This window comes from Crocodylus siamensis, chromosome 6 (genome assembly GCF_052110815.1).
Source record: "Crocodylus siamensis isolate JL-2025a chromosome 6, ASM5211081v1, whole genome shotgun sequence".
Taxonomy (NCBI): Eukaryota; Metazoa; Chordata; order Crocodylia; family Crocodylidae; genus Crocodylus; species Crocodylus siamensis.
The window spans coordinates 44,152,560-44,179,212 of record NC_143400.1 but is presented as its reverse complement, the minus strand read 5'-3'; the positions used below and the strand labels follow the sequence as shown (position 1 = coordinate 44,179,212).

Genomic DNA, 26,653 nt, shown 5'->3' with positions numbered 1-26,653 from the left:
CTCATCTGTAGGTTGGAGATTCATTTTTTATGAGTAAGGTAGTTGGCTGGAATATTCATCTGGGAATTGTACCTTGAATTCCCTTGGATGCCTTAGAAATATCTCAGGCTTAATCTGTAGCAAGGAGGGCTCAAGGAGAAGTAGCGCAAGTCCCAGCATGAGTAACACATGAAGAGAATGGGGGATTGTCATATTGAATGATGCAGGTCCATCAAGTCCAGTTTCGTGGGACAGGGACTCTACCTTCATACACATGTCCCTCTTCAAAACATAAGATGGCATCTTGACACTAGCACAAAATAAATAAATGCACCTACATTTACATCTCAGATGTGGCCTCACCATGGGAAATCCCAGATGAGGATGTCAAGATGGAGGCAAGGCATCAGGGTTTGTGTAGCACAATGAACCACTGTGTGAACTATGGAGCTGCAAAAGGCAAACTCCTCTTTGGACTTGGCACCCGTGTGATGGTGGCATCCAGTAAGTAAGATGAGGAGTATGAGACTATTTTAAACAAGGTGCTGATCTTGGAGGGGTCTGGGTGTTTAATTGATGTAACTAAAAAGAACAGTAATGAAGGCAACTTGCTGACTCAGTGGCATGGGATGGGATGGACTCCCAAGGCAATTGGGTACTATGGGGAAGAACATATATGGATCTGGATAGATATTGTTGGTGGATGGCTAGCTGTATGAATACTGTGAATGGAATTTAGATCAATAATGGACAGATAGATAGATCCCTGAGATGATAGTGCAGATAAATGGATACATCCATATGAATGGAAAGAATGGAAGAAGAGTGAATTACCCCAGATGAGCCATCCAACTAATTCCCTTAGTTAGATTATGCTAAAATAACTGCAGGAAGTCAAGGTTTCTGTAGTTCCATGAGTCACTGTGTGAACTCTGGAAGTGTGGGACAGAAGCTTACCTTTGGAAGTGGGACCCAGGTGAAGGTAACACCCAGTAAGTAGCATTTGCCAGGTACCATGAGGACATTTATATGTGTATCAATGTTGCTGATAGATACTGTGAATGGAAGGAGGAAACTCATAGATGATGAATGGATAAATAGATCCCTAGATGGAAGACAAAACAGTCAAGTAAAAGAGTTACCACAGATGGATTGAAAGAAAGGCCAGATTATTGAATGAAACTTTGATTAAAGTATCTGGGCTGACAAGATATACAGTTTATCCCATAGGTCTAGATTACTCCAAAATACAGTACTTTCTTTGTATTTATGGAACTCAGAGTATAGTATTAATTGCAGTGATGCACCATTTTGCACAGATGTGTTTCTTAGTGTGAATGATATAAACTCTGTGGAGCAGGGACCAAACTCCTAGTTTTTCCAGGTATGTTTAATATCCCATGAAATTTGCATTTGCCACTCTGGAAGGGATTACCCCATTAAGCCTGTTACAAAGCTCTATTAGGCAGAGAACTGTATCCAAGGATAGACCTGTTCTATTGGTGTAGGTTAGCACAGTTCTATTATCCCACCAAATTTGGTGGAACTACATGAATCCACCCCATTTGAGGACCTGGTCAGTAGTGTTGATACTAGAATTTTTAAGGGACATAAGGGCTGGAAAAATGCTTTAATGTGGTTTGAGTTCCTGAGTGTCTTGAATGCTTTGTTTACAGCTTGTCCCTGATTCGTTCCAAGAAGGACTCACAGAAAAGTGGTTCAGGTCTCAGGATGAGGAAAATGGGGATTCTCGTGTTTCATGAGCAGGTCCATCTAGTCCAGTTTCAAGACACAGGGACCATGCCTTCGTACATGCATGTCACTCTCTTTGTAACACAGTAGGGTTGCAGTTCTAATTTGGTGAGGTCTCAGAGCTACTATAAAACACAGATGCACCTATAGCTTCAGTCATCATGGGGAAACTCAGATGAGGATGCCACGGTGGGTGCAGGACATCAGGGTTTGTGTAGCACTATGGACCACTGTGGGAACTATGGAAGTGCAGGGCAGAAGCTCATCTTTGGAAGTGGGACCCAAGTAAAGGTGACACCCAGTAAGTAACTTCTCATAGATAGCATGGAGATGGGCATACATAGATCTCAAATGAAATTGCTCATGGATGGCTAGCTGGATGGACACTGTAAATGGAAGGAGAAGAGCCAAAGCCAATAGATGGATAAATAGATCCCTGAATGGCACCCTGTTAGTGATACATTTAAATTAAGAACATGGAACGATGAAGGGTATCGGGGACTTGATACTGAAGCTCTAGGGGAAGTTTGTTTGGAAGAATGTTAAGAAGTGATTGGACTGAGCTGAGCACAAGGGTAACAGCCTGATGCATCTTAATGGCAAGGGACTGGATAGTCATGCATTGCTCTCAAATGGGGAAGACAGCTATCTAAATACCTAGACACACACAGATAATTACCACAACTGGACGGATGGACAGGATTAAATATCAGGTATGGCTATGTTGCCAAAATGAGGCTGTAGCTCAGGCAGATATTTCTAATATGGCTTTAAACTAGCTTGTGCAGGCACTGCTAGCTACACCAACTTTGGTATAGGCCCAGCCTTGGTGGCAAAACCCACCCAAGAAGGTGGGTGAATACATTGGTAAATGTGATCTGTGCTGTTGAAGCTGCACTGATGTGGGCATCCAAGTTAGTTGAGAATGTAAGTGCCGTACTGGGTCAGACCAGTGGTTCATCTAACCCAGTATACTATTTCAACAGTGGCAGGAGTGGACATTTGAGAGGGAGCACATTGAACTAGGCACATCTAAAGTGATCTGTCCGCTGTTCATTACCATCCCTTGAGTCCACCACTTATCAGTTTAGACATGCCAGAGGAAACATCTCCAATGTTCTGTTCAACAGCTATTAAAAGATCTATCCTCCATGAATTTGTCAAATCCCTTTTTGAACCTGGCTATGCAACCTACTATTACCACCTCCTGTGGCAATGAATTCCACAAGTTAACTACATGTTGTGTAAAAAAGGACTTTTTCTTGTTAGTTTTAAACCTATTTCTGACTAATTTCGGTGGGCGGTCACTAGTTCTAGTATTCTGGGACATGATGACCAACAGTTCCCTGTTTACTTGATCTGTACCCTTCACGATTTTATAGACCTCTATCCTATCTCCCCTCAGCCTTCTTCTTTCCAAATTGAAGTCTTAGCCTTTTAGTCTCTCCTGCCATGACAACTGCTCATACCTACCTTGTAGGGATGTCTACATGACTTCCAGCCAAACCTTTGCCTGCAGCAAAGATGGATGTACTGTGAATGAAATTAAAGAGGTAATAACAACAAGCCAACGACAGGCAGACACTGATGGTGGGACAGCAAAAGGCATAGTTTTGCCCTGCCACAGAAAACAGGATGCCCTCTTTCCACTGGGGAGTGTTCCAGTGCTTGGTACAAGCTAGTTGTGCTTTGATGTAGCTTTGATACCTATTCCCAGAGTGTTACCATTTTGTAGCAATGTCTATCAAAGTGTGGATGATGTGTCTGAGAAACTCTCATTTGGAGCAGGGACCATGCTTGTGGTTTCTCCAGGTACATTTAATTTCCCAAATCATCTCCTTCTCCCATCTGCTTTTGAGCCCATTGGAAATGGTTTCCCATTAGCTTAATTTTTTCACCTCTGTCCAGAGTTGTAGATGAGGGAAGAACCACTGCTGGTCCTCAGATGATATAATTTTCTGACCTCAGAGATGCTGAGGATCTTGTTTATACAGATAAAGATGTTGCCCATACCCTGGAAGCTTTTAAAATGGAAAGACAAAGTATTTTCCAGTTCTGAGGTGGAAGAGCAAGCAAGAAGTCATGAATGGAGAATCTCACCAACTGTTCAACAGATCCAGTGTCCTGGGTCTGAGAGTTGCCAGCTTCAGAGGAAGGGCTTTTGCCCCAAGCAATCAAATTCCATGCTTATTTATGGCAAGAGCAGTTACAAACCCTATATTGGGAGTCAGAACTCCTAAATCCCATTCTCTACCCTGTTGCTGATTCACTATGGGATTCCAGACTAGTCTTTCATTCTCTCTGTCTTCAGTGTCCATATTTAAAATGAGAGTAGTGTTTCTTGCCTACGACTGGAGATTTATGAGAGCTGCTGCATTAAAGTTTTGTGAGGCTCCCAGAAACTATGGCAACAAGGTGTCATATACCTAATATAATGGAAGGAATTAGTCTTTTTGGTGAGAGCTGGGCAGAAACACTTGCTGGAAAGGGCACAATGCAGATTCAGTGACACAAACATTTTACATATTTGTGTCAATTTCATGCAAATACTTGTTTAAAAAAAGAAAAGATATAAATTTAAAAAAATGTATTTGTGTGGTCTTGTCCTGAAATGAATTTTTATTCTGAGATATTGGAACTGTCAGCAAAAAGAAGAATCTATTATTCATAGAGTTGTAATTGCAGTGATCTTTGTGTATCACCATTCTGCATAGTCGCAGCCATTCTTATTTGTCACAACATAGCAATGACTGCATAACAATTCATAAAGGTAGCATTCTGGTCTATTTTGATTGCAGTAATGTTAAAGACCCCAGATAAACAACTGGACCCCATTAGTTTTTCTTTTTTTAAAAGACAATCCCTGTCTAGCAATCCCTGTCCCAGAAAGCTGATACCCAAAATCACACTGTTAGCTTGGAGTTGTCTAACTTGACAAATACAGTTGGAGTGATAAGGTTTGTCTTTCATCACCAACCACTTGTGAGCAACAGTAAATAAGTGAATCTTTTGGGAAAAGAACAGACTATTTGAGAAAGGACTATGAGACCAAATAAGTGACCTGTGAAATGAGGGATAGAGAGTTGTAGAGGTGGGACTGTTGGCTTGCTTAGATGATTGGAAGTGATGAGATAAAACCGGGGAAACACCATTTCTGTAAAGGTGAGAGACTTGCCTCCCAAAGATATGATAAGATAGGGCAGTACTTAGATATGAGGACAGGTGGCTTGATGGATGAACAAGATGGGAAGATACAGAGATACCACAGATAAAATAAAAGATGTGTAAACAGACACCTTGCTGGGGTCGTTTGACCCCAGTACTCTTTCCTGCCATGGCAGGGGGTCGAACTCGATGATCTGCTCAGGTCCCTTCTGACCCTAGAAACTATGAAACTATGACAGGTCCTTTGACCAATTCTAGAAATGGGACTTCCATCATCTTCCCTTGATGGCTCATCCCCAGTATAATGGGATGCATTCAGTATAATGCCTTGCATTCAGCCCAAAGAGCTCCATGACCTTGATATTATAGAGGTGTAGGTCACAATATGAATATGGGAGGTGCCCAGACACTCATATTTGGAGCTGAGACCAAACCCATGGTTTCTCCAGGTATATGTTTATCATTTTTTAAGCTTGTATATGCCTCTTCGGGAATCTATGTCATGGACACTTGAACAGGATGTCCCAGGATAACCATAGGTGCTCTGAAGTGGTAGGGAATTGCTTCTGCATGATTCAAGATTTTTGAAGTACAGTAAATCTGTCCTAATAACAGGAACTTTAGCCTGGTTCTAGCACAGGGTATCTTCTGATACTTGCCAAAGTGAGATAGAGATGGTTGAATTGTACCTGGAAGGAGTCAGAAAAGTCCATCTGATCTATCTGTGGTCTGTCTGTGGTCCAGAGATCATCATCTCTCAATGCGAATGGAAATCTTTGTGCAGAAGGGCCACCACAAGGTCCATGAATGACTTGGACTAAGCAACTCAAAGGAGCATAATGGATTTAAGCATCCAGCTTCAACTAGTAGAAGTAATCCATCTCTTTATTGGACCCCATGGCTAGATTCCCTATCTGGCAAAAATTGGCCATTATTTCATTTAGACCAGTAAGTTTCCAATAACTCTCAGAATGCTTAATGTGGTGCATAGGAACAGCCCTACTCCTCTTTTTCCCAAGAGAGGGAAGTGCCCAGGAAAGAACCTTTGATGGTGTGAGGAGACGCCCATCTTGCTGGGGTCAACTGACTCCAGTGGTCTCTCCTGCCCAAATACAGGGGGGCTGGACCTGATGATCTGTAAGGCCCCTTCCAGCCCCTAACAGCTGTGAAACTATGAATCTTGGAGAGGTTGCTGAGATGATGGAAAGGGTGAAGGATGAGTTTATACATGGATCTCTTGTGTGCAGTTTCAGGATGTGTGTTCTTGATGAGCCATGTAGCACAGTGTGAATCAAGGTGCAGGTTATAAACTCCTCTTCGGGACTGGAACAAGATTAGCTATAGAACCCTGTGAGTAAAAAAAAAAAAAAAAAGTCAGTTGATTTGGAAATAAGCAGTGGGAGAAAATATGATAGTAATGGATCAAATTCCAAGATGGGCTAAATCATTGCTGTTCCACTTGGGGAAAAGGGTCAGAATTCCTCCTCCCTCCCCGCTCCCCAACTGGAGTACATAGGACTTTGGTGCCATTGAAGCCAGATCCACAACTGGTATAGATCTTCCATAGCTTCACTAAACTCCATCCTCTTAGGCTGAGTCAAAAAAGCCAATGAGGACAGCCTCTCCCCTTTTGCACTAATGAATGTGCATGCATTCAAGCAGGATGGAATGGCATCATGCATAGATGCCTTAGTATTTAGGCATCTAATGACTGTAATTGGATCTGGCCCAAAAACACATACCTTAGGACCTTGCATTCTTGTGTGGATGCACCCAAACAAACTTGCTGAGGCTGCAGTAAGAGTCTAGCCTAGTTGTTTTCAACCTGTGGTCATCAGACTCCTGGGGGTCTGCAGAATATCTAAAGGATGACTATGAGCAATCAAAAGTATGTGAATACTGACACTTACTCACACTTCAATGCACCTGCATTTGAAATTTTTGTAGGTGTCCACAAATGAAAATAGATTGAAAACTGCTGGTTTAGACATAGCAAAACAAAACTGTCATGACCTTTTATGGAGAGCAACTGGAGATAGTCACCTCCATTTTGTAGAGGCTTGTGTCACAGTGTGGTAGCTCAGGGGCATGGATACCTGTATTTGGAACTGGGACCAAGCTCCTTGTTCTCCCAAGTGAGTGTGACCCATGCATACGTCTTTGATGCATTTCCTCCCTTTAGCCTCTCAGCATCAAGGGTTAAGCTTGAATGGGAAATCTTGCACCTTGGTTCTGCATGCAGCTTTGAATTTGTTAACCTAAGTAACTTACACAAGGTCATCAGAGGCTGTGGCAACGCTGGAAATGGCAATATGGAATTCTTCAGTACCATCCCGGCTAGAAAATAATTTGCCCTTTTCATAGGCTACTGTACATATGGTAAAATGTAGAAACCCCAGGGGATGAGACTAAATAGCATCACATGGGAATTGGGGATGGAAGTAACTAAGCCCAGATTAGGTCTATCATGGGCACAGAGAAAAAAACAGTTGGGAAATACCTTAGCTGAGTGCCTGAATTGTAACTGAGGTCAATGCTATCAAGGAAGTTCTTGCAAAGGCTTCCTGAGCAATGTGAATTCTGGAAGTGGAGGGTTTAAGGTGACATTTACCAAGAGGACCTTGCTTACTGTCAGGCCAGGTGGGCTAAATCAATTAGTCACTTAGAAAATTTTCTTAGGGGTTGTTTCTTGCCATCATATCATTGACTTACTGAAGTCACTTGATAGTATTAGAAAACTATTGTAGCCATGATAGTTAAGGAGATATGTGAAAGACAAGGATTTTTGTGGGTAACATCTTTTATTAGCCCAGGTGCATGGTTGGTATAGGCTTTGACAAGCTTTTAAATACAGTGCATTCTTCAGAAGTCATTTGGTCTGTTCCCCAATTCCTGGGCCAACAGTAAATAATTCCCAAAATATTCCCCCAAGGATTTGTTTAGTCCTTTTTACTTAATAATGCAAACAATGTGCTTCCCTGCCCTGCTTCATCTAGAAAGCTGTTGCATACTGCTTGTCACGGAAACCAGAGCAGGTGGAGGGTGTCCCTTCCTTTACACCCTGCATTTTGTAGAGGCTGATATCACTGTGCTAATCAAGGGTTTGGAAAGCTTATTTTTGGAACTGGGACAAAACTCTTTGTTACTCCAAGTAAGTATTACTCTTGATGTTTCTTTAGAAATAAAACTATCTGCTCTGATTCTTTGGCTGCCGGATAGATGGCTTTAATGAAAAGTGCCTCTGTAAACCAAAGCGCTTTTATGAAAATGCTTGGTTTTGTGACCTGCTGAAAATCAGAGTCATTTGCAGAGTGGGAAGTTGGACCTATGTCTCCCTAGTTCCCAGCCCCACCTTAAAACCACCCTTGTCCTCCACACTAGCCATCAGTGAGTAGGCAAAGTCAGATTACGAGCATAGGAGTTTCTTCCACATCCAGTGCCCAGGGGACTGTGAAACTAGAGGATCCATCATAGATGCACAGAAAATCCAGTAAGAAGCAGATGCAGCATCCAAAATAGAAAGCAGTCTGTAGAAACTCTCAGCAAGGGCAGAATTTTGAGTTAGGGTCAGCTCACATAGGAACGTTCTTGCAAAGGCTTCCTGGGTTGTATGAATTATGGAAGTGGAGTCAATAAGCTCACATTTGGAAAGGGCACAAGGTTGACAGTCAAGCCAGGTGAGTAGGACATAACAGTTTTCAAAGACCAAAGGGGAAGAGGCAACCAGCTCTCACTGTAGTTCAGTGGAACTTAAGGTTCCTAATTCCTTTAGGCCTGTTTGAAAATATGCAACCAGAATATCAAGGATATCTGAGTGTGTGTGAAATGCCAGATTTTGGTACTGGCGTGGCAATATATATTTCATGGCAGATGAGAGGTTGCAGGAAGAAGGAGTTGTGGATAGATATGTTGATCCTGATTTATAAACATAGCCATAATGTCCAGTGTTTAATAATTAGTAGATAATATCAGCATGTTGCAGTGTGGATTGCTATAAGCCTATCAATAGAAGGTGTTATAGGCAGTTGTAAGCCCTGGATCTGAGAGCTATTGACTAGTAGGATTACATAATCGTCTATAATTATTAAAGTAATTATCATTTATTTTATTGTTATAAGCTGTTCAGAAATAAAACATAAGCTAGATGACTAACATTTGATGTTCATGATTTTTATACTATCCCCATCCCCAAGGTATTTGGAGACCTGACAGGTCATAACAGAACCATAGAATCACAGAATACGTGAGTCGGAAGGGACCTAGACAGATCATCTAGACCAACCCCCTGCCATGGGCAGGAAGGAGCACTGGGGGTGGGAGGGCTAAGATGTACTCTAACCAAATCTATTCTTGCTATGGATTCCCATCTTTCATTTTTTTAAAGAATTTAAAATGCAGCCAAGTTGATGTTTGGTTGAAAAGGAGGATGGCTAGTTGCTGTGTAAGTTAACAATGGGTGTTTGTTGTGGGGGGGAGGGGTGTTAGGAAAAACACCATTTTGAAAACAGAATGGCAAATTAAAAATTGAAACCTAGCATGAAATAAATGTAACCTATCAAAATTGGTCACTGAAAGCAAAGACTTGATTTAATTTTTGAAAATTCATTTTAAAAGAAGCTGAGGGCTTTTTGAAAATTTAAAAAAAATTCAATGTTCAATTTTGAATAATGGCAAAATAATGTAAACAAAGCAATTACCTCTCCTTGGTTTCAGGAGTGGGAAGGCTTCTCAAAACACTTAGCTGAGTGCAGAATCCCTGAACATACAAATGTTGTGTAGGAAGTTTTTGTAAAGAACTCCCCCAGGGTGCAAATTATGGTAGTGGAAATATTAAACTCACATTTGGAAGTGGGACTCGATTAAGTGTCACCCCAGGTAAGTGTGAGCCAGAAAAGGGCAGGCCATGAAGAGTGTGTGATGATACCAGAGTACAGTGGGTACTTGATGATAGATATATACACTCAAGGCAGACGCATATAGCTAAGGAGATTTTGTGGATGGGACATAAGATGGAGAATATCAAATTCAGTTCTACTGCCTTTATTGAATGTATGAGAAAAGATCATTGATGAATACAGATGATTAAGGGAGTAAAGGAAATAAGGAGACAACAGTAATCGGTACTGTTGGCAGTTTCAGCCTAATCTTTGTCAGGTTCTTTATGTATACAATGGCAAAAAATGGTAAAAATGGGTATGAGTATGAGGTACCGATATCCCCCCCCCCCCCCATAAGATGAAGGCTCAGATAAAAACGTAAGACTGAGAGAACACTTGGAGAATCCACCCAGTTCACATTTAAGTCGCTATTTTATGCTGCATAAAGTCAGGTTACCCCAGATGTCTCTGTGACTCATTCTTGGAGCAGGATATTTGCAATGGTTCAAACTGTGGTGTAGATACTGGGGCTAGAAAACTGACCTTTGGAGCTGGTACAGACCTCTCAGTCCTCCCAAGTAAGTTTCCTAATTGCAGTACTCCTTAGGACTGAAGTTTTTAAACCTAGCTAGATGCAAACTTTGATGCAAAGCTGTTCAGAGGAAACTGTTCTTTTCCTGAAATTTTCCATTTTCTACCTAAAAAAAAAAAAAAAAAAAAAAAAAAAGCATTGCGATGGAACAGGTTCAACATACTCTAGTTCTTCCCCACCCCAAAAGGGGATTATGTTATACGGTTTGATGTAGGTGCCTTGGGGTGGAATATTCTGCCTAATGCCATCTTTTCAACAAACTACTCTATTCTATCTCTGGCATCGCACAGAAGGAGATAGCACTGACCACTGTTAGAGAAACATGACCCTGGAGACATGACACAGAAGAACACACAGGCCAATTTGAGATACCACCCTGAAGTTCAGTTCTTGGCTCTGCCTGAGCTCCGCCGTGCAATCTTGGGTCACTTTGCTTAGGAATTGTTAGAAGAATCTTAGGGACCTAGACACTTCAATCCTGTTGAACTTCAATGAGATGGTGGCCACATTTTTCTCTGTAGTCTTTCTGAGCCTGTGTTTCCACTGCAAAAAGCATCTGTGGAAGGGTCTTGGAGGATAAATTGCATGCGTGGCTCAGCTAAGCACTTTAAAAGTAGAGAAAAATGAAGTGCTGCATTTATGACACCAGACTCCATGTTTACAGTATGGCATCACAAAATGAGATTTGTATCTTCATTGTGAGGTGAGGCCAGGAGCAAGCAGTGGAAAAGGACTGCAATTTGTAATAGCATAATAAAATCTGAAGCAAGAAAGAGGAAGAGCAATATACATTTCTGTGGCAGTGTTTAACTTGGCCCAAAGTGGCCATTTGGTATTAGCAGTTTGGGATAAGATCTCGGGTGCTTTTGTAAGGCCATTTGCCTGAGTGCATATTCTGGAGGAGATTACAAACTTTTCTTTAGGAAAAGAATTAAAGTAACAATAAATCCCCATAAATTAGGCAACGTCTTTGTGTTTTCAAATGCTAAAGTACTTGATACCTTTTTGGGTGAAATCCCTATGTATGGATGCCTCACTGGGTGTGGGAAGGTTTGGCTCCAGATCAGGGCACTGGTTTGAGGGGGACAAACTGGGAATAAGATATGGAGTGCTTTTTTTGTTGGTAAGGTAATAATTCTAACCTGACCCTGGATTGCAGAGACGTGTGGGCATGGAGTGGGAGTTGGGGAAACAGCTTTCAGTTCTAAGAAGTAAATTCCAACCAGTAGCAGGCTTAGGGAAGGGAAAACCAGGCAACCGCTTGGGACCCTACACGCTATAAAAATAAAAATTAATAACACTTAATATTTCTATTATCAATATTATATGAAGATACTTTCATTGCAGTTTCATGGATAGGGCAAAGTGAAGTAGTAATTGAAAATGTCCGACTTGCTTATAGATCATCAAAATTAGCCTCTATGGTGCCTCAAATGACTGTCCTGCCCAGGGCCCCAACAACCCTAAGGCTACCACTGTTCCAACCCAGCTGTATTTATTTTTGTTGGGGCAGGAATGGTTGGCATGGAGACGAAGGGAAATGGAGATATGGTTGCATGTTATAGTCTGGCTGGAAGTTCTCCATGGTGGCTCAAAGTTGCAACTGAACAGAGGTCCTCTACCTTAAAGTTGCCATTGAGAGCTGGCTTTTTATATAGCCTGCTCAACAACTAGTACAAGGACTGTTCTGGTAAATTAGGTAGGGGATGTTTTTGTATTGCTTGCAACAGCACAGTTCATTCTGCATCTCTTCTGCAGATAAGGACCTTAAGAACCATAAATTCAGCAGCTTTAGCTATGAGTCTGTGCACCTAGACTGAGAATAACAAGGAAACGTGGGTGCTAGGGCTGTGGTTATGCTACTTTTTTGGGTAAATATGAGCTATCTACAAAGTTTCATAGCAAGGTGTGGCCATTGTGGGCAGTTACGGGAAAACAGCCTTCAGTGCTGGAGCAGAGAGATCCAATCTGAGCATGCCTAAGAAGCAAAACACTTCTTTGGTACCACTGCTAGTGCTGTCTGCAGAAACCAGCCTCTATTTTTTATCTGCTTGAGAGTCTGCAGAAGTTCTGCACATTCAGAAAGAGAGTGGAAATGCACAATTCTGCTACTGCTGGGGATTTTGGAGATGTTGCACATGGTCAGGGAAGCAATTATTCATGGCCCAAGAGCTGTAGATCTTTTATTAAAAATCTATGCCTTCTTTCCTTGCACTGTCTACATACACATCCCTCTTTATTACCTACCTCACTATTTTTATCCGTCCCTCCTTTTCCTCCATGATATTCATCTCCTGCAATATTGGCAGGAAAGGTGTCTGTGTATAAAGAGAGAGGATTGATTAACAGGCCCACACGCACACTTAGCACACACTCATTCATTCATCTTTCTTCCCCCCTGCTGAACCCACATTTCTCTTTCCCCAGTACCTAACCCCTGAAACTTCTCCATTCATAAACAGAGATCAGTAAGGGCACCCACCATGTCAAATTCAGTATAGAATATGGATAAGAAAGCAACAATTCTGGGGGTTTTCCTCATGAAGCTGGCAAAGACAAGGTAATACCTAGAAAAATCAGAGAACACAGAGGTAGGCTTTAGGGCAAGTGACTTTTTGAAGCAAGACTGCAAGAAAGAAATGTCTATTGCTAGGCAAAGTGATTGTGGCTATGAAATAACATATCACCTGGGTATCTGACAAGACATGTAGAGAAGACAGATGATTCTGTACAGAGGTTTCCTTAAATGAAAGCCTATGAAGAACATCAGAAGAAGGTTCCCAAGAGCCAGGGGTCTACTAGTTAGTGGAGTGTTCTTCCACGGGCAGTGATGAGAACTTCAACTGGGGAGTAAACTGCTGTTTATCAAATGCCTTTCTACGACGTTCGCCACCACAGTATCTGGACCCCTGACATGTAGGGCAGTGTCATTGACCCCATGTTACAAAGAGAGACAACCAAAGGACAGAGAGTCTTTTGGTGACCAACTGGAAATATTCTTAACCAGATCTGAATTTTTTTCTTGATGTTCAGTTAGCTCAGTTTTTTTAACTCAGGACTTATCAAACACTTTTAACTCAGGAAATATCAAACACATCAATTCAATCTTGAAACTCACAGGCAAGAGAGGTTGACTAAGGTCACAAACAGAATATGTAACCAAGCCAGGAATGCAGCATAGGTTTCCCAGGTCACCAGTCAATAGCTTCAACAACAGACATTTTCCCTTAATCCTACCTTCTTGGGCTATAAAGTGAACAGAACCAACTTTTACTGGAGTGTGAGGAAATAAATCAATAGGAGCTTCCTCTATTCCATTATATAAGCCTATGGGGGGTGCGGAGAAGGTTATACCATCTTTTTATAAGGGCCCTTGGCAAGATACTTTCATTGGAAACAGTTATTAATTGGCTTTTGGCAGAGGAACGGAAGTTACAGCAGAACCCAGTGAGTAGGCACAGCCTCCAGACTTGTCTGTATGCTGCATCCTAAGGCTGAGGCTTTGGTTTGCTCTACATTTGAGGTTGGTGAAGGAGAGCTGTAGCAGATAGTGGCTTCCACAGCAACCTCCTTTTTGCAAAAAGGGATCCCATGGGTGGCAGTGCCTAGCAACTAAGTCTTCCCTTAGGGAGAGATTTTGAGGGAAAAAGACATAGGTGCCAGATTCTGTTCTACCTATTAGGCGTGTAACTGGAATAAGATGCCCAAGTGCAATTCTGTTTCACCTTGCTTGAGTTCCTTAAAAACAGTTAATACTAAAAACAGTTAATAGCTGGGTAGATCACTATCCTCCTCATTGCTTTGTTTGTGACTCTCTTAAGGGCCAGATGACCTGGTGTATTACAAAAGTTGATGCACTATTGGATTGTTCAGGAACCAGAACAAGATAAGATAGAATAACACCTTAGGCAGCTAAGTCCTTTGAGATGCCCAAGAGATATAATAAAATCTGAACCTAGGTGTCCCCAAGGACAATGTCAGCCTCACTGCCTTAATCCATTAGGAACATGCAGCCATCTTCAGCATCTGTTTGAGACTGGTTCCCTCTTTGAAGGTATCCTGTAGCTCAAGCAGAAGTTATGGGCTCAATGGCCAATTTGTGGGAATACACTGTGAAATATAGATCTGGTATAGCTGGTATCTTGGAAGCAGCCCAAAGCATCCAAATATTATTGAATGAAGACAGAAGCAAGTTTCCTACTTACCTTATGTCACTTCAGTAGTGCAAACGTCAGATGTTGGGCTAGTGATGGATTGTGGGGGTGGAGAAAGTCTATTGCTTCTTGTTCCTGACATAAACACGGGCGTTTGGCTCAATACATGCTGATGGATAATGTTTGATTAGTCTCTAAATACTTGAAGGGCAATTACAGGGAGGATGGAGATGGGCTTTTTTTTTCCTATGGCCATAATGGACAAGACTAGGAACAACAGCCTTAAGCCGTAGCAGGGGAAATGGGTTCTGAGGGGAACTGTAAGAATAATTAAAGGACAGGGAAGCAAGAGTATAGGTGCTCCATCTGCTCAGGCGAACTGAGAGAAGCCTAAGGGGGGTGACTTGATTATTGTCTACATGTTTTCCAGGACTAGAGGAGGATTTCTCAAGAAACCAGAGTTATGCTGACCATGCCATCTGATTTTTTTTTCTTCTTTTCCAGACCTCTAGAATTCTATTCCTTCTATCTACAAGCTGAAGTCCCCTGAAACAAGTATTTCAGCCTGTCTTATCACAGACTACTTCCCTAACAATGTCAGCATCACTAGCGACTCCACAACTCTGCCATTTCAAAGCTCCATTGTCGAAGTGAGCAACCCAGACAGCAGCAAGAAGGAAGCCAGCTATGGAGGAGTGCACTGGTTCAAATCTGACTTTGATGGTCAAATTCAATATTCATTGGACTTCTCAGCCACGTGCCCGGAGAGTACCGAAGGTAAATGGGGAATTTTGAGCAGGATTTCCTCTCTATACCTCAGGTGGGTGGTAACTGATGAAGGGACCAAGCTTTGGGACACAGTGGAGCCTGAGAAGGAACAGAGTTCAGTCTTATGGTGAAAACACTGTTTCCTGGGAAGCAGAGAGGTTGGGAAGTGTTTAGGGGTGGTTGTGGGCAAACTGCCCAGTGTGATGCTCTGGCCAAAACTCAGGTGAGGTCGGGACATAATGTAATCTTCGTATGTACAAAGAATGAGTAGAGAGTTTGTTCTCTTGTTGCCCCAGCCCCTTGGATTGAGGAGCCAGTGGCTTGTTGAGAGAGAATGCTCAAGACACAGGTGTTTCTCCTCCAATAATGTAGGTTTATTTAGCAGACAGCACACACCCTTATACTAAGAAATGCATTAGTTAACTTGCAAGCAAGCCTTGCTCCATATTCCATTGATCAGGCAGTTCTGGGTCTCACTGGGACATTTAGGGTCATGTTTCAGTAGTTTAGTAATCCACTAGTCCAATGACCCTTTGTTCCCAAACTATTTTATGTACCCTTTGTTTCTTGCATATTCATTATTTTTACTAGTACTGGCTACTTACCAACTACTTAAATAATTACTTTTTTACTATTGGGCATTTTCCTATAACCTGATATGCAATAAGCACCCCCATTCTTGCCTATCTTTCTTACCCTTGTTATCACACATCTCTCTCTCTGTCTATTTTTCTTCCCACTATCATCGACAATGTTGATGCTTTGACAGAATCTGTAGGCCCTTGTTCAGCATTAATCAAACAGTGATTTCCTCACCAGTTCAGTTTGCTATGCAACACCTCTCAAAAATAGACACTGGCATTTCATGGTGTTTCTCTCGCTCAGCATTAACAAGACAGACAGTGGACCATCTCACGGAAACTGTATGTTCTCATTTTTTTTAAAAAGTGTTGAAGAGCTGGAGAGCATACAAGGAGGCAATAATCTGAGAGCCAGAGATGCCATTGGGTGGAATCATAGAATCATAGAAAGTTAGTGTTAGAAGGGACCTCAGGAGGTCATCTAGTCCAACCCCCTGCTCAAAGCAGGACCAGCCCCAAGCAGATCATCCCAGCCAGAGCTTTGTCTAGCTGGGTTTTGAAAGCCCCCAAGGATGGAGTTTCCACCACCCTCCTGGAGGGTGGACTGTTTAAAAATGTTGAGAGGTGACTTGCTTGCAGTGTGATACTTACCTTTAATAAGGAGAATTTGAAGTGCTACACCAACACAGAACAGCACAATAAGAACCAGTGGGTGACAGATAAGGGTAGAGAAATCAGAAGTAGATATTGGGGCAAATTTTTGAAGAGTAAGATGACTAATCATTGATTAATTTCCAAGGAATATAATGTATTCTTTGATGTCCTCAGACCAAGACTTGGTGCCTTTTCCTCTCAACTACATAGTTGTTCCAATAAATTACATAATTCTAAGAAATCCTTGCCTCTCATTTAGTTGAACAGAAATGGGTACGTTTAATATAAGGGTGATTGGTCTTGTGCATTATATGAAGTCAGGCTAAACAATGCCTCTGGCTTTAAAACCTGTGAAACAATAAATCTTTATTTTCTATTGGTTTAGCACCTCACAGAGCAGAGGTCAGTCCTCAGTTGGTCCCTAGGCATGATCATAAGAAACTGGCATTGAAATGAACTGAAAGACAGTGAAATAAATTCATAGGAAAGCAGGGCTGGAAGGGACCACATAAGGTTATCTAACCCAGATCCACATAAGGTTATCTAACCCAGATCCCTGCTCAAGGTAGGATCATCCCTCTCTTAACAATTCTAGCCAAGTGTCTGTCCAACCTATTCTTGAAAATTTCCAGGAATGAAATTCCACAGCTTCTCTAGCTAGCCTGTTGCAAAGCTTAACTACCCTCAGCATCAAATAATTGAATAAGTGGTTGTTTTTTATTTTCAGATGAGGAAGATACGTGTACAACCATGGAGATGTCTGACACCTTTGAGACAGGTACAGACATAAGAGGTCCAGGCACAGATGAAAGTCTTTATCCATCCTACGCTGGGAGACTCCCTGATGTGTGGCATGGCTGAAGCCAAGGGCTTGGCCTTGGAATTTTGGGGGTGGAGGGGAGGAACCCAAGGGGATCAGATGCTGATTTCTTCCCAGGGGACTTAAGCAGCAAGCTTCATTTAGGCTGCTTAGAAAAAAAAAAATGAAGTCCCATCCTCTTTGAATAGATCCATCCAGCCCAAGTTCAGATGCATCCCATTCTTCCACATGACATACATCTCCTTGCTCAGTCATGTATGTCCACATGACACACATCTCCTTGCTCAGTTAGCATTAGTCATATAAAAGTCTGAACTTTAAAACCTAAAAGCATTCAGGTTCTTGCAGGGTCCAGAAGGACCTAGGCATCTAATTCCCATTTAAAGATCAATACAAACACCAATCCCCACCCCAACCCTTACCAGTAGACTAAAAGATATCACACAACCTTGAAGACAGAGGCCATATTTACACTGCGGTTGGATCCAAGGCTGCAGCATACAGTGCCTTGCTGGTTTTGTCTATGTAGCTTGGGTAACAAGGCCCAGCAGCAGGACTTCAGGGTGGAGTGTGCTATCTGTGGTTACCCTATGCTCACTAAAAGCTAGCTTGGAGATCCCTGTGGGGTTACAATCCAACCTTCACCTCCAGCATACATATGGGCTTTATATAGGTAGAGAAGTGGTACAAAACACCCACCCATCCAGAGACAGAAAACAGAACCTCCTGAAACTAGTACCGAGCTGCACAAACCAACAAAACCCTTCCACAGAAATAGTCTTCCATCTTCTGCTTCTTACTCTAATATTTTCTCCCCTTTAATCCAAAAACAGGTGTTTTCATAGATTCACAGATGCTAGGGTTGGGACTTCAACAGATCATTGGGCCTAATCCCCTGCCTACATGTGGATTTTTTTGTCAAAGCTGTCAAGTTTTGACAAAAATGTTTCAGGTTTTGGTTGGAGGGGGAAAGAATATCCAAACAGATTTTTTTTTTTTTTTTTGGGGGGGGGGAGGAGTTAAATGAATATCTCTTTCCTTGTAGACAGCCCAGTCTACAGATGGGGGTGTTAGATGTTACCCTTGCACTAAATACATTGAAACCACAAGCATCTGCACATTACAGCATGAAAACTCATGCCTCAGGAACTCTGATCAGCTTCATGTTACACCTCCTTTGGGTGAGGAGTATTTCCAACTAGTGTTAGGCAACACATGTTGCCCTAACTTCAGTCTGCCTTACTACTGGGATGGGGGAAGGAGCCCAAAAAACCATTTGTCAGGTTCCCACCACCATAGGAGCTTTGCCAGTTCAAGACTCCAGTGCAGTGCAGGGGCTGGGAGCAACATGGCATGAGGGCTAGTCCCTGCATGAGCATGGAGTCCCCAGCATGGCGTGGCTGGTGCCCAGCATGGCATGAGGGCAAGTCTCAGGCCCTGCACCACACCATAAGAGCTAGTTCAAGGTTCCCACAGGCTGTGGGGCCTGGGTGCCGCTCTCGCTCCCAGTCCCCATGCCATACCCAGAGTCTTCATGCAGCTTCCATGAGATCTCCACGCAGAGGCCTGAAAAATAAGTTGATTTTCAGGCTTCAGTCCTGGGACAGGGAGTTGCCAGGTCAAGACTCTGGTGACATACTGTAACCTAGATTTAAATCATAGTAAGCGTTAATTTGCAACTGCTCAGAAAACTTTATAAAATACTTAGGATCATTTAAATACAAAATGTGCTAAATGTAATATGTAACAAAGCCCAAAGAGAGAGACTTTTTCACACAGTAATTAGGCCCAGAAGCGAAAGGATGTGGCCAGTCACTCAGGGAAGTTGCCGCAATGATCTAGCAATAACCATTCTTTCCGTTCCCATACCCAACCCCCAGAGTCAGCATTTGAGGGGCTGCCCTAGTCACCCTGCCCTAGTTAAACCACTGATTGAGCTTGTGCATTTATGAGCAAAACAAATACTACACACGCACACAGAGAAATACACCAAGAACATGCCCCAGTCTCATGGCCATAGAGAATAGTCCAGCCCCTTTATAATATCTCATTTTAACTGGATAATGGGCTTAAAGCTGGACAGTCGTGGTCACATACCCTTTCTCCCTGGTCCAACTAATATTCATTCGTCTGGTCCAATTAAAATTCATTTATGTCAAATGGAATAACATGATACCGATCCTGCCCCATCCCCTATTGCCCACTAATAGGAATACAGGTGTTTTGCACGGATGGCTTTGATCTCTGGGTGACCTAAATTCTTCTGCTGTTTTATAGATGAGCATCTGAACTTGATGTCCTTCACGGTACTGGGCATGAAAGTCATTTTCCTGACGGGAGTCGCATTCAACCTGATCATAACCTTCATTGCATGGAGGAGCTAAGGTGAACAGGAGTGCCTTGGATGGGAAGAGGGGTGGGATCATGGATCCATCCAGCTCTCCAAAGCATTTATCCACATAAAATTCCACTCAGCAGCCTCTTCTCCAGAGTAATTCTCCCACTATCCATCTTTCCCTCCACAATCTGTCCCTATCTTTCAGTTATTTATCCATCCTTTATAATCTCTGTAAGCAACCCATTCTTTTTCAGCATTTGTCTATCAGAGTATCTATCTATTCATCCCTACCTACTCATATCCATCTAGCCCAGCAGTTCCCAACCTCGGCTCATGACCCAAATGAGGGGGCAATGCCAGTGGCACTACACACAAAGGATGAGCTGTGTGCTGGGAGCTCCCCCGCCCCCACCCCTAGGACAATGCCACTGTCGCACTCCACCCCCAGCAGCCGGTCGCAGCAGAAAAAGGTTGGGAATCACTGATCTAGCCCATACAGTAAGTTTTCAGGGTGGAAACAGATGTTGCCTTCAATCCAGGCAAACAGACATTCATACCCCTAGTTCCACCACAAATGCCCAGAACATGTGGGTACAACATAGCTCGTATCAGGTTGTGCCACTGTATTGCACCAGACATCTGCAGTGTTATGACAGTAGAGTGCTCTCCAGACACACTAAGCAGGTGCTCCCAGGGCTTGAGGGCCCTGATCCTGCATGTCCCAGGAATTCCCATGCAGGATTGGGCCTCTGAAAGCTCAAGAAAACCTGTCCAGTTTTCTCTTCTTACAGAGACATGCCCTGGGGAATCTCCAGGGTGTGTTTCCATAGGCAGAGATCTGTCCTGAGCAAGTGGGAAACTCCATCTTTTGCTGCTTACAGAGACACACCCCAGGGAATCCCGACAAGTGGAGAACACATCACTTGTTGTCCTACAGGATCCGGCCCCTGCAGGACAACAGGCAACATACGTTTTGCCCAATGAAGCAGATAAACAGATGTGTCCCACCACAGTTAATACCTTTCATCATCCTTTACATTTTCAAGCCCAACCAGGGAAACTGGAATTTCAATTACTATTTCAATTACTATTAATTTCCAAGTGTGGAAAAATCTCAGCCCTAAGTTTGGCTCCTGATACATATTTTTCCTCTCTCCCTCTTTTATTCCCTCCCCTCCCCCCTACAATGGACACTTGTTCTTGGCCAGAACTCCTGAGCTTAGCCCCTAGCTAAATGCTAATTATAAACCAATGCACTCAATCTTTCTTGTTACAGGTGTGAAAGAAATGTGAATATCTGGGATCAAGAGTGATGGGAGTTACCAAACGCCCTCCTATCTTCTTCTCACCAGACTGTCCCAGAGAGCAACCAACGAACCCCATACCAATGGGTATTGATTGTCAACAGTCACCTCTCTACATGCAGCTCACCATATATAACGTTTAAGAAGTGCTTTTAATTTAGTATGCTTCATAAGGACCTTGCTGATTGTTCAAAAACCCTCATTACTCTCAACTCCCATGTGCTGACCAATGCATCTTCACTACCTTCCTGTGTGAGGCAAGGAACTACTAATTTGGACTTGTCAGGTGTTGTCAAAAAAGCTTTTTTTCCAATGGAAAGTGGGTTTCTTTCCATTCTCATTAAATTGCCACTTTATAGAAAGTACTTTTGCAGGAAGGGAATAATTGTTTGCTGTTGAAAGCCTGCAAAGCTGAAGAAATTGGTTTAGAACCAACTTTTTAATCATACTTTGACATTTCAGCCAAATGTGTTATGGATGGAAACGTTTCCATTTCCAATGATCTTGCAAAAATCAAGCAATTGAGAAAAATGTCTCCAAAAGTATATGGGAGTGGATGGAGCTCATTGAAAGAAAAAAACCATGAGGGAGGAAACCATTTTGAAACTGAAAGGGGAACAGATGCATAGAAAGATTCATATTTTCAATGGGCACTGACTCCCCACTGAAATTAATGCTGAATTTCTCATTTCAGTCCAAAACACAGCCTCAAATCCTCTGTCCCCAGCAGAATTTTCAAAGGGGAGTCAGGAGACAACCTGCACTTGAAATTCAATGGATGGGATTTGGACAGGCAGTTTTTGTGGGCTCCTGTGCAAATTGCTAACCAGTAGTTTCCTAATAACCCCAGGCTTTTTAAAGCAGATGGTTTGAAATTGAAATTGGATCATTTCAGACTGAAAATTAAGCCTCATTGTGCACAACATGTAAAGAGCAATTAAGTGTTGGAACACCTTAGGGATGGGGTGGATTCTCAGACTTGCAGCTTTTCAGCCAGCAGCAGGTGTCTTTCCAAGAGCCAAGTGTTAGCTCAGCTGGGAGATAAAGTCTTGAGACAAAAGTCAGGAGTGGAATAGAAATCCCTTTGCTTGCTTCTTGGAGATCAGAATGGGGCATAGCACAGCCCTGCCTGGCCCTGATGACTATCAAAGCCCATACACATGCACAATCTCACATACATGCTTTGTAACCAACTCTCCAGCCATTGACTATTCAGAGTTTGAGCTAGATTCTTTGCTGGTGTGATTCAGCTTAATTGCATTGATTTTAGCAAACTTCTGAAATACATGCTTTCATCAAGGACAGGTTATCAGGCTCATTATAGGGGACTAGATAATCTAGTAGTTTCTTCTGATTGACACCATTCATAGAGACCAACACCAGTTTAGAATTTCCCTCTCTTCCTCTCCCCTTTTTTTCTTTTTTAATCCTATTTTTGTTATCTTTTCTCTCTCTCTCAACCATAGACTTTTGCCAGTATATCATTTATCATTTTTAGAGTTGTATAAACTATGTATATCTACTCATGTTTAGTCTTTAAAAAAAGTATAGTTATTCATATGAATTTTTTATTCCTGCTCAGAGTCTTTGTATTGCACCAATGAGATCACCATGTACTCTACCTAGTGCCACGCGCTGCTATTAAAGATCTTTGTTGATTAGTGAAGTCTCTTGTTCTTTGTACATCTCACTCTCTGCAGCATTTTTTCCAGCTGGGGAAGGAAGGTAACGACAATATGAATCATTATTGATTTGGAGAAAGGTCACACTTTTTTCTACTAAAAAAATATGGTCTCCCACATCTGCAGACATTCATCACCCACAAGGAATCCCCCAAATCAGCACTTCAAACCCTCACTCACAACTACAAGGAGACCTATCCAAGAATACACCATGAATATATTACTGGTAAAAGCCAAGAAGACAAGGGTATTGTCATTGTAACACCTTGGAAGTTGTTAAGGTTTTTTTTAAGTATCTATTAACTAGGAAGAGGACCATGCCCCACACTACAAAAAGAAGGCAATCACAGGCCCCTCTCACCTTTCCTAAGCCTGATCTAGGGAAAAAAATCCTTCCTGACTCTCAAAATACGCCCGTCAGTGGGAGCCTGTACATGTCACAAGGTCTAATTCTCATTAAATAGGTTTATAAAATTTAAACTCGTTTATTTTGAAGTGTTTCAGTATGAACGCAGGAAACCAAGGCCCTGTAGAAACCCAGAGCTCCTTAGCTGGTGCTGTCAGGAACATCAACCCCGTGCAGTCAGTAATCACCAGCCTTAGCTTTGATCAGCATCTCAGAAGCTCAGACAAAGGTGAGAGAAAAAGACAGAAATAATACACTGGATGTGAATGGAAGCCAGGAACATTCATGGAATGGGGAAAAACATTTCTGGTCCCAAACAACAACTAGCAATGGTCTGAGGCCAGAACCCTCCCACACGACACAGCTACGTTTTATACCCAACCTGGGGGCCCCACACACCAATTCCATATGGTCCCTGCTGATTGCTGAGCCAGAGCCCCGTGTCCTATCAGAGTGGTCACTCAATAAATACCCCCTGCTCAGCCTTCAGGAGATGCCGGTGCTTTGCTTTCACCCTCTCGGTTGGAAGACTGTTCCAACATCCCTAATCCTCTGACACTTTGAGTGGAAATTAGAAGAGTTTCAAGTTTATCCATAGCCACAGTCCGTAGCCATTCAACCTTGGGTCAGAGATGCTTTTCAGCCTCAAAAACGCCTCACTTTCTCTAATAAACTTTTCACCTTTCCACTTTATTTGGCCTTGGTGAGACCTGGAGCACTGTGTTCAGTTTTGGGCTCCACACTTCAAGAAAGATGTGGACAGACTGAAAGAAGTCCAACACAGAGAAACAAAAATGATCAGAGGCATGGGAAATGACTTCTGAGGAAAGAAGTCTGGAATATCTAAGGCTGTTTAGTCTGGAGAAGAGAATACTGAGGGGGAATTTGATAACAGCACTCAAATACCTGAATGGTGGTAACAGAAAAGATGGAGATGGGCTTCTCTCTGTGGCTGTAGAGGACAGAGCTAGGGGCAATGGACTCAATCTGCAGCAGAGGAAATGTAGTTTAGAGATCAGAAGAAACATTTTCACTATGGGAATGGTCAGGCATTTGTTGTTGAATCTCCATCCCTGGAAATTTTCAGGAATAGTTTAGACAAGCATTTAGCTGGGAAGGTTTAGTCATGAATGATCCTGCCAGGGTGGGAAGGGTTGTAAAACGCTGGACTAAATGAACTTGTAAGGTCACTTCCAGCCCTATTTTCTTATCTTCCCCATGAAATAAGGCTGGAAATGAAGGGGTGCTGGTTGCAATCTGGCCCCAGGGAGAGGGGACTTGGCTGGCTTATGGGGCTAGGGAATAGGATACAGGGCCATTCCCCTTGAGGCCTTCCAGCTCCAATCCAGCCCTGGGGTGGAAAGGGAGGAAAATGGGTATTTCCCCTCCAGGGGATGCCAGGCCCACGGTTGGTGGTGAGCAACTGGGTGTCTTAGAGAAGGGTGTATGGGGTTGGGGGAGACGGATATATTTCCCTCTAGAAAATAAGGGAAATAACTTTTGTAGTCCAAATCACACCCATACAAGATGATGTCTTGTTACATCTTTCTTTTTTTTTACCTGACAACAGAATCACAAATTTTAATTTACTTTTAGTCATCACAAATTTTGAACAAGGCCTTGGTGAGCTTGTGCAACTTGATGGTGAGCCCAGTCTTTACTAATCGAGTTGTTGCTATTGAGTTTGGAGATGTGGAAATATAGTTGTGGGGTTAACAGTTGTGCTAACAGCAGGCTTTTTGGCCTGCACTCAGAGGTATCAAGGGAGTCATTCATTCTCACAGCCATAGAATCACAGAGAAGGACTAGAAGGGACCTACAGAGGTCATCTAATCCAACCCTCTGCCTGAAGCAGGATCATACCTATCCAAACCATCCCGTACAAATCCCTGTCTAACCTATTCCTAAAACTACACAATCAATCCTGTTGCATGGCTACAAGGCCCATTGGCCAAAGATGCCAAGAGCACCCAAACCTACCATAGGCAATGCAAGCTAGTGAGGGCTGCCTCTGCAAGGGTTGTTAAAATGCACTTGAGAGATGCAAAGAGGGTCATGCCTCCTACTAGAGGAAGGCTACCATTGGGGTGAGTCTTTACTAGTCTGACCACGGGGCAAAATCCATTCCTGAGCCCAAATGTGACAATCAGTCTGACACAGCTGAATCTATTCCTTCTGCCCACTCCCTCTCTGAATCAAGCAACATCCCATGTAATTAAAGACAGGGAGAGCTGACATGCATTGAGATTAAGAGACAGGGCCAGGGTTAAACAGAGGGTTGGGGCAAAGCCGGGACTGAAACCAGTGTCTCCAGGTGTCGGATCCATCATACTAGTGATACAGAGCGGTGTTGTGCAAGCCCCAAGGTAAGGAGATTTCTATGAGCAGAGGACTCTGGGATTTGGGGGATGAAAGCCGTGTTGCAACCTCCAGGGGACACTTCTCCAGCCCTACTACTGGGCTCTGTCTATACAGGAACCTGAGTTACTGCACAGTAGTGCCGGTGAATGTCTTTTTTGTGATGCTACTGCACAGTAACTTAATACTACTTCACAGTAACATCACATCAGTTGTTGCCACATAACCCTACTGCACAGTAGTATTGGGCTACTGCACAATCAGTGTCTCATGCAGACGTGGCCCTGGTGGTTTTTCAGTGAATAGAAGGAACCCAATAGAACCTAAAATAGCTTTCATTCCCTACCATTTTGATGGCCAGGCTGATTGCCACAAAGAAAACATGCCAAAATATACACCAATTCAAAATTCTCCAAAAAGCATACGTGTTTATACATACATTCTTCTTCCAATCATCCAATCACATGCATACACATAGCTAGCTACTATTCCTTTGATAAAAATAATTAGGGGCCTGGGAGGCAAGACTTATGAGAAAAGGGTTATTTAGTCTGGAGAAGAGAAGACTGGGGGGGTATTTGATAACAGCCTTCAAATACCTGAAAGGAGATTACAGGAGAGATGGAGATGGGCATTTCTCTGGCCATTGGAAACAGAATTAGAAACAATCAAGCTCCAACAGGGGAAATTTAAGTTGAAGATCACAAGGAAAATTGCTGATTTTGAAGTACTGGAACAGGCTACCAACAGATGTTGCGGAATCTCCAGCCTTGGACATTTTCAATAATAGGTTGGACAAAGACTTGTCTGGGATGGTTTATTTAGGGATGATCCTGCCTGGAGCAGGGGAACTGGACTAGATGACCTCATGAGGTCCCTTCCAGTCCTACTTTCCTATGATACTATAACCCTTTTCTCTTTCCTTCCCCAACTGTTGCCCTCCAAGAGCAGAGAGAGGTAGTTAGCCATGGTAGCCTGACTTTGGGCAGAAGGCAGAGTAATTTTGCACCTTATAGGACAAATCTAATATGTCCTAACCACTTGGGGAGCTATTCCTTGATCAAGGCGAATGACTAAACACTTTGAAACCTCCCAGGAGAATTACCATATGCCTATTACATTCCCAGGATGGCTCTAACTATCAAGCAATCTTGAGACAGCCAACAGGTATAAATGGGATGCAACCGCTGGAACATGACTGAGCAGGTTCAAACCAGAAGCAA

General features: G+C 42.7%; 1 pseudogene across 1 annotated transcript; it reads left to right on the top strand.

The window, feature by feature from the left end:
• Positions 1 to 1,953: 1,953 nt before the first annotated feature.
• Positions 1,954 to 22,650, top strand: LOC149862473 (T cell receptor alpha chain MC.7.G5-like; annotated as a pseudogene). Its single transcript, XR_016443191.1, has 5 exons — positions 1,954 to 2,032; positions 15,024 to 15,296; positions 17,250 to 17,300; positions 19,620 to 19,727; positions 20,957 to 22,650. The product of XR_016443191.1 is annotated as a T cell receptor alpha chain MC.7.G5-like (transcript).
• The last annotated feature ends 4,003 nt before the right edge of the window (positions 22,651 to 26,653 follow it).